The 7,193-nt window shown below is 39.0% G+C and overlaps 1 protein-coding gene across 4 annotated transcripts in view; it reads left to right on the top strand.

The window, feature by feature from the left end:
- The first annotated feature begins 1,378 nt into the window (after positions 1 to 1,378).
- The window catches only part of USP18 (ubiquitin specific peptidase 18), a 64,061-nt gene continuing 58,246 nt past the window's right edge, over positions 1,379 to 7,193 (top strand). For 3 of the 4 annotated variants that reach the window (XM_008704798.2, XM_008704801.2, XM_040641964.1), the window contains exon 1: positions 5,797 to 5,860. The gene's annotated coding sequence lies outside the window, so the exon portion shown is untranslated. Of the gene's footprint in view, positions 1,500 to 5,796; positions 5,861 to 7,193 lie in introns of those variants that run through there. The other variant, XM_008704799.2, reaches the window with a different exon arrangement.

Raw genomic sequence — 7,193 nt, 5'->3', positions numbered from 1 at the left:
GGGAAATAGACAAAAGAAAGAGCTGTGGAGGAGAATGAGCAAACAATTCACATGAATCCAGCAGTGTTTGTGGAGAAATGAGCTATGTAAAGAAGTGCTAATATGTACTTTATTAGTCATTGGGTTTTTTTTTTTCCTTTTTGTTAAAACACCACTTGCCCTTATTCCATGCAACAAAGCCTGTCCTTTTCCTAGAACAAAAATTAGCATCAGGTTCTATGAATTGTTCCTCATCTTGTACAAATAACTTTTCTCTAAAAGTAGCTTTCCACAGTGAAGAACTAGATAATCCCATAAAATCAGCCATGCGTCTTCTTCTGTGACCAAATTTTTAGGCAGAATTTTCAAGTGAGGCAGTTAGGTGTGGCTTCTTGTGTTGCACTTCAAATTAAAAAGGAAAAAGAGAAGGAAATCCATCCGTGATTTTCTATGAAACCATGCAAGCTACAGAAAATGCTTCTTAAGGCACAAACTTTCTTCTTCTCCTTTTTAAGATTTCATGTATTTGTTTGAGAAAGAGAGCGAGCACAAGCAGGGGAGGGGCAGTGGGAGAGGGAGCAGGGAGCAGGTGGCGGGGGCGCCATTCCAGAACCCCAGGATCATGACTCCAGCCAAAGGCAGACGCTTAAGGGACTGAGCCACCCAGGTGGCCCCCAAACTTTCTTTTGAAGCAATTATTACACAGTTTCAATTGAAACTCGTTCTTGCCTTGTTTTGAGAAATGTCAACCAGAGCATTCAAAGAGCACCATCTTCTTAGATCTTCCCATTCTAAGTTCTGAGCAATAAACAGCTTACTTTCTTTCCCCTTTGTGCTCCACTATTCACCACCTATGTCCTCTTCTGCTGGCTCCGCACAACAGCAGCAGAACAAAGGAACAAGGACTTTATATCTGTGCGCCACATTTCATTGAATCTACAAGCCATCGATGTTAACATACACAATTTCAGAAATTGTATTACGCAAGACAAAATGTTATGTATACTATGAAACACCAAAGGACTATAAAACACATCCTTTAAAAAAATTTAAATTCAAGTAGTTTCAGGTGTAACGTTCAATGATTTGTTTCTATAACGCCCAGTACTCATCACATTACATGCCCTCCTCAATGACGCACGATCATAAGACTCCAGATAAGACGACCCCTGCGTTCTGGCAATCGTAGGCAAACGGCAAGTACCCGTAGCACAGCACACATCCGTGAAAGCAAATTTTAAGACTCGCTGGGTCTTCCGGGCTCCCGGGTGGGGGCGGTGCATCGCTCCTCCTCCCCAAGCGGAGGCGCAGGGCTCACGCCGCCTCTGGCTGAGTTTCACTTTCCATTCAGTGGGAAACGAAAGCTGGGCGGCCGCGGGGGCGGGTGGGCGGTGCCTGAGCCAACCCAGGAGGAGCAGCCTGCGACCGCGCGCGGGGCCAGACGACTGAGGAGTCTGCCGCCGCTCTGCAGCCCCTGTGCCTTCTCTCCGCCCAGCTCGGCGCTAGCAAGGCTAGAGAAGGTATTTCTGAGTTTCCCTAGCATTGAACTTCGCAGTGGAGGTTTGACGCTTCCGTGGAAATTGAGGCAAGTTTGGTGTTAATATTGGAAGTTTCTTTCCAGGGAAGACATCCAAGGGGGGTTTTGCTCAGATGCCACCTGGGCAATCAAGGAATTTATTTGGATTTTGCAAATTACAATAATAGTCTGTATTCATTACATACATATATTGGGCCAATGAATTTTTCTGCAACTTGACATATTTATTTGGTCTTTCTTGCGTTTTGTGTTTAATTTAAAAAGAAATTCCAAAAGCGTTGCAACCTTGTAAAAAAAAATTGAAACAATGCAGACAGATAGTAAAGTGGAAACCGAAATTTCTCTTACTCCTCAACTCAGTATCATTTTTTTGTATACTTTACCAGGAATTTTCATCCATACAAGTCATTAAAATTGTTTTGTCATTTGCCTTTTCCCACTTAACAGTATATGATGGACCTCTTTTACTGGCAAGACATATAGCTACGTCAACCTCATTTTAAAAAAATTGGTGCGTAATGTGGCAACTACATCATTTATTTAAACAATTCATAGGCATTTATGTTGTTTTTACTTTTTACCGGTATAGATGATGCAGCAGTTACACATTTATATACACGCTCGTGTGAATATACAAATATATTTGTGAAAAATTCCTAGAAGTGGAATTGCTGGGTCACTGAGCATATATACTGAGAAATTCGAAAGGTTTTGTCAAATTGTGCAAATCAGCGTATTTTAGTCTTAACCCCCCTCCAACCTCCTCGCATTCTTTTCCTGGAAGAAAGCTAAATTCAGATGTTTAAACATAAAACTTCATTCTATGACTCTTGAAAATCTGGGTTCAAAGTGTTTGAAAATTAAAACAGTGGCATTAACTGCATGTTTTATAGCATTGAGGTAGTTATACTTTGAAATTGTTCCAGAAAACAGGCAAATTATTTACATTATATATTATTATTATTATTATTATTATTATTATTTGACGGGGGACGGGGCACCGGAAGACAGAGAGAGAGAGAATCTTAAGCAGGCTCCATGCTCAGCGCAGAGCCTGACCAGGGGCTCAATCTCAGGACCCTGCAGTCATGACCTGAGCCAAAATCAAGAGTCGGCCACTTAAACAGCCGAGCCACCCAGGCACCCCTTAAACAAGGCAAATGTTTTAAAACATTTGAAAACATGTATTTATAGTGTTATGTAGTGGCAGAGTGAGATGGGGGGGTGTTTAAATCTAGATATCTAGACTATTTAACGTGTTCATAGGAACAAAATGGGTAGGAGAGTAACATAGGTATATATAGTTCCATCTTGATTTATGGAGCACTATCAAAGAACTAAAAAAAAAGCTTTCTGTTTTGTTTTTCCTTTTTCACTATTAAAAATGTGTTGTGCTTTTGGTACTTTTATTTTTTAAATTTTTTAAATTTTCAATTTTTTTATTATGTTCGATTAGCCAACATATGTTCATATGTTATGTTCAATTAGCCGCCATTAGTTTTTGATGTAGTGTTCAAGGATTCATTAGTTGCATGTAACACCCAGTGCTCATGCCTTTGGCACTTTTACACTATGATGGGCTTGCAAAGGGGAAATACTTAACATGTACACAGCCTCAAAGAAGGTAAGTCTTAATGCCTTCCACATGGGTTGTTTCTTTTAGATAAAGTAGTCCCAAGATTCATTCCTTCTTATTTGGGGTTTCATCTGGTATGTTCTAATCCGTGTACACAGCACATTACCATTACTCAAGAAACATACAACAAATGATTAAAGATGAGGTCTATACGCAAATGAATCATCGAACTTTACATCAGAAACCAGGGATGTACTGTATGGTGACTGACATAATATAATAAAAAAGCATTAAAAAAAAAAGATGAGGTCTAAATTTGTTGTTGCCATGATGGGTTGGATTTGGAAGGCTGTGAGGTGGTTTGTATCATGTTCTAGGCACGTTAATTTTGTTCCTCTTAGGGCATTTAAAGACAGTCAGTTTTCCTTAGGGAGAGTCTAGTTGTGGGTGAAGAGCCCAGTTAGAGACCTAGATGACCCAGGTTTCCTGCATCACATTTTTTGCTGTTTCTTGGAACACCCTGATTGATTCTGTGGCTACAATGATGGTGGACTTAGATCTGCTTCTATCGTTCACATCTCCTATTTATTTTAAGGGTAAAATTTGGGGAAGGTTGGGAGCAAGGTTAGTTTAGTTCTTGAAACCAAAAAGAATTTAAAAAAATAATAGACGATTAGAGCAATTTTAGGTTCACAGCAAATTTGAGTGGGAAGTACAGAGTTCCCATATACCCTATCACTCCCTCCACCCTCATCGCAACCATTATCAACATCTGACACCAAAGTGGTACATTTGCTGCAATTGATGAGCCCACAGTGACACGTCATTATCATCAAAAGTTCATACTTTACAATAGGGTTCACTCTTGGTGTTGTACATTATATGAGTTTTGACAAATGTATAATGATGTGTATCCACCATTATAGTATCATACAGAATAATTTCACTGCCCTAAAAATCCTCTGTTGGAGCCAATTTTTTGAGTCAGGGCTTGAGTTTGAAAATTCAGCTTCCTTGGAATAAAACCATCCTTTTTTCTCTGCGGTGTGCTTATCACCACCTGCTTATGTCAACTCCATGTTCTCTGCCAACTCCGCCTTCCTTCATCCTTCTTAGATCTCTCGGTTTCATTTTCCTTCCTTTTGTAGCCACACCTACCTGTTTCTCCTCTGTGATCAGCTCTGAAGATTTTCCTTTTGGAATCTGGCCTACCAGCCTGCCCAAATGATAATCTCCACTGGGTTTTACTGCTATATTTGGCTAACATAAGTAGTTTTGAGATCTTTTTTTTTTTTAAAGACTTTATTTATTTATTTGCCAGAGAGAGAGAGAGCGAGAGAGCATGAGAGTACAAGTAGGGGGAGCAGCAGACGGAGGGAGAGCTGAGCAGGGAGCCCGAAGCGGGGCTCCATCCCAGGACCCTGGGATCATGACCTGAGCCAAAGGCAGACGCTCAACGGACAGCCACCGAGGCATCCCAATATCGAGGTCTTGACAGAGTACAGAACAATGTCTCTGGAAAACACAGGCTGGTCCTTTTCTACTCTGTTTCATCAGATTTCCCTCAGTGTGGTCTTAAAATCCTATTTCTTGCTCATGGAATTGCCAACTGGCGTGATTTCTCTCTTAGTTTAACCCTTCAGGCTGAGCCTCATAAGCCTAGGAGATTGTTTTTATTTATTTAATATATTAAGAGACCTTTATTAAGACTGTTTAAGAGTATTGAAAATAAATAAAAATAAATACTAAGTAAAATAGGTTATTATCTGATTCATTTAACATGATTTATTAATATATGCCACTTACATATTTAGGTGTTTCCCACTTCTGATTTTACCTTTGCTTCACATTTTGTAAAAGAATTAAGAAAAAGAAATTCTAACAGTTCTTCTCATCCCTAATTTGTTAATTTTTTGGATCTTGATGTAAGAACAGTATTGCCAACAAAGGTTCCCTTAAGACATATTATTAAATCTATCCCCTAAATGAATTATTGCTTATTTTAAATTGCATATTAATTAATTGCAAGAAGTTTGGAAATTAAGAAAAATAATTTAAAAAGGGAAAATGATTTGTTATCCCACCAATGAGAGTTACTTTTTAATGACATTTTTGGTATATTTCATCCCAGTCTTTCCTCTCTCTCTCTGTAGTTATATTTATGATTTAAAAATTAGGTTCATACCATATGATTTTTTAATAACTTCTTTTTTATTCAATGAAATGTTATAGTCATTTCCCCATCTTTCTTAGTCTAAAATTATTGTAATGTCACCATAATATTTCATTTTATGAATGTGTCATAATTAACTTTTATTGTTGCATTTCTGGGATGGTTTTTTTTTTGTTTTGTTTTGTTTTATTTTTATTTTTTTTATTATATTATGTTAGTAACCATACAGTACATCCCTGGTTTCTGGTGCAAAGTTCGATGATTCATTGGTTGTGTATAACATCCAGTGCACCATGCAATACGTGCCCTCCTTACTACCCATCACCAGCCTATCCCATTCCCCCACCCCCCTCCCCTCTGAAGCCCTCAGTTTGTTTCTCAGAGTCCATAGTCTCTCATGCTTCATTCCCCCTTCTGATTACCCCCCTTTCTTTATCCCCTTCTTCTCCCACCGATCTTCCTAGTTCTTATGTTCCATAGATGAGAGAAATCATATAATAATTATCTTTCTCTGCTTGACTTATTTCACTTAGCATTATCTCCTCCAGTCCTGTCCATGTTGCAGAAAGTGTTGAGAAATCGATCTTTCTGATAGGTGAGTAATATTCCATTGTATATATGGACCACAACTTCTTAATCCAGTCATCTGTTGAAGGGCATCTTGGTTCCTTCCACGATTTAGCTATTGTGGACATTGCTGCTATGAACATTGGGGTGCATGTGGCCCTTCTCTTCACTATGTCTGTATCTTTGGGGTAAATACCCAGTAGTGCAATGGCTCAATTTTTCACTTTTTAAGGGACCTCCACACTGTTTTCCAGAGTGGCTGTACCAACTTGCATTCCCACCAACAATGTAGGAGGGATCCCCTTTCTCCACATCCTCTCCAACAATTGTTGTTTCTTGCCTTGTCATTTTTTGCCATTCTAACTGGCGTAAGGTGGTATCTTAGTGTGGTTTTGATTTGAATTTCCCTGATGGCTAATGATTTTGAACATTTCTTCATGTGTCTCTTAGCCATTTGTATGTCTTCATTGGAAAAGTGTCTGTTCATATATTCTGCCCATTTTATGATTTGTTTATTTGTTTCTCGTGTATTGAGTTTGAGAAGTTCTTTGTAGATCTTGCATACCAGTCTTTTATCTGTAGCATCATTTGCAAATATATTCTCCCATTCCGTGGGCTGCCTCTTAGTTTTTGGGACTGTTTTCTTGGCTGTGCAGAAGCTTTTTACCTTGATGTTCATTTTATCTTTTGTTTCTCTTGCCTTTGGAGATGTGTCATGAAAAAGGTTGCTTTGGCCAATGTTGTAGAGAGTGCTGCCTATGTTCTCCTCTAGGATTTTGATGGATTCCTGTCTCACATCGAGGTCCTTCATCCATTTGGAGTTTATCTTTGTGTATGGTGTGAGAGAGTGGTCAAGTTTCATTCTTTTGCATGTAGCTGTCCAATTTTCCCAGCACCATTTATTGAAGAGACTGCCTTTTTTTCCACGGATGTTTTTTCCTGCTTTATCAAAGATTAGTTGCCCAAAGAGCGAGGGTCCATTTCTGGCTCTCTATTCTGTTCCATTGGTTTATGTGTCTGTTTTTGTGCCAGTACCATGCTGTCTTTGTGATCACAGCTTTTAGTACAGCTCGAAATCCGCATTGTGATGCCCCCAGCTTTGTTTTTCCTTTTCAACAATTCCTTGGATTCGGGACCTTTTCTGGTTCCATACAAATTTAAGGACTGTTCCCGTTCTTTGAAAATGTCCTCGGTATTTTGATCGGATAGCATTGAAAGTGTAGTTCTCTGTGCATTGAGGACATTGTAACTATGTTAATTCTTCCGATCCATGAGCATGGAAATCCATCTTTTTTGTCTTCCTTCAATGTTTCAAGAGTGATTTGTAGTTTCTAGAATATAGGTCCTTTATGTCTCTGCTT

The sequence above is a fragment of the Ursus maritimus genome, unplaced genomic scaffold (assembly GCF_017311325.1).
Source record: "Ursus maritimus isolate PB19 unplaced genomic scaffold, ASM1731132v1 scaffold_26, whole genome shotgun sequence".
Lineage (NCBI taxonomy): Eukaryota > Metazoa > Chordata > Mammalia > Carnivora > Ursidae > Ursus > Ursus maritimus.
This window is presented reverse-complemented; position numbering and strand designations above follow the sequence as displayed.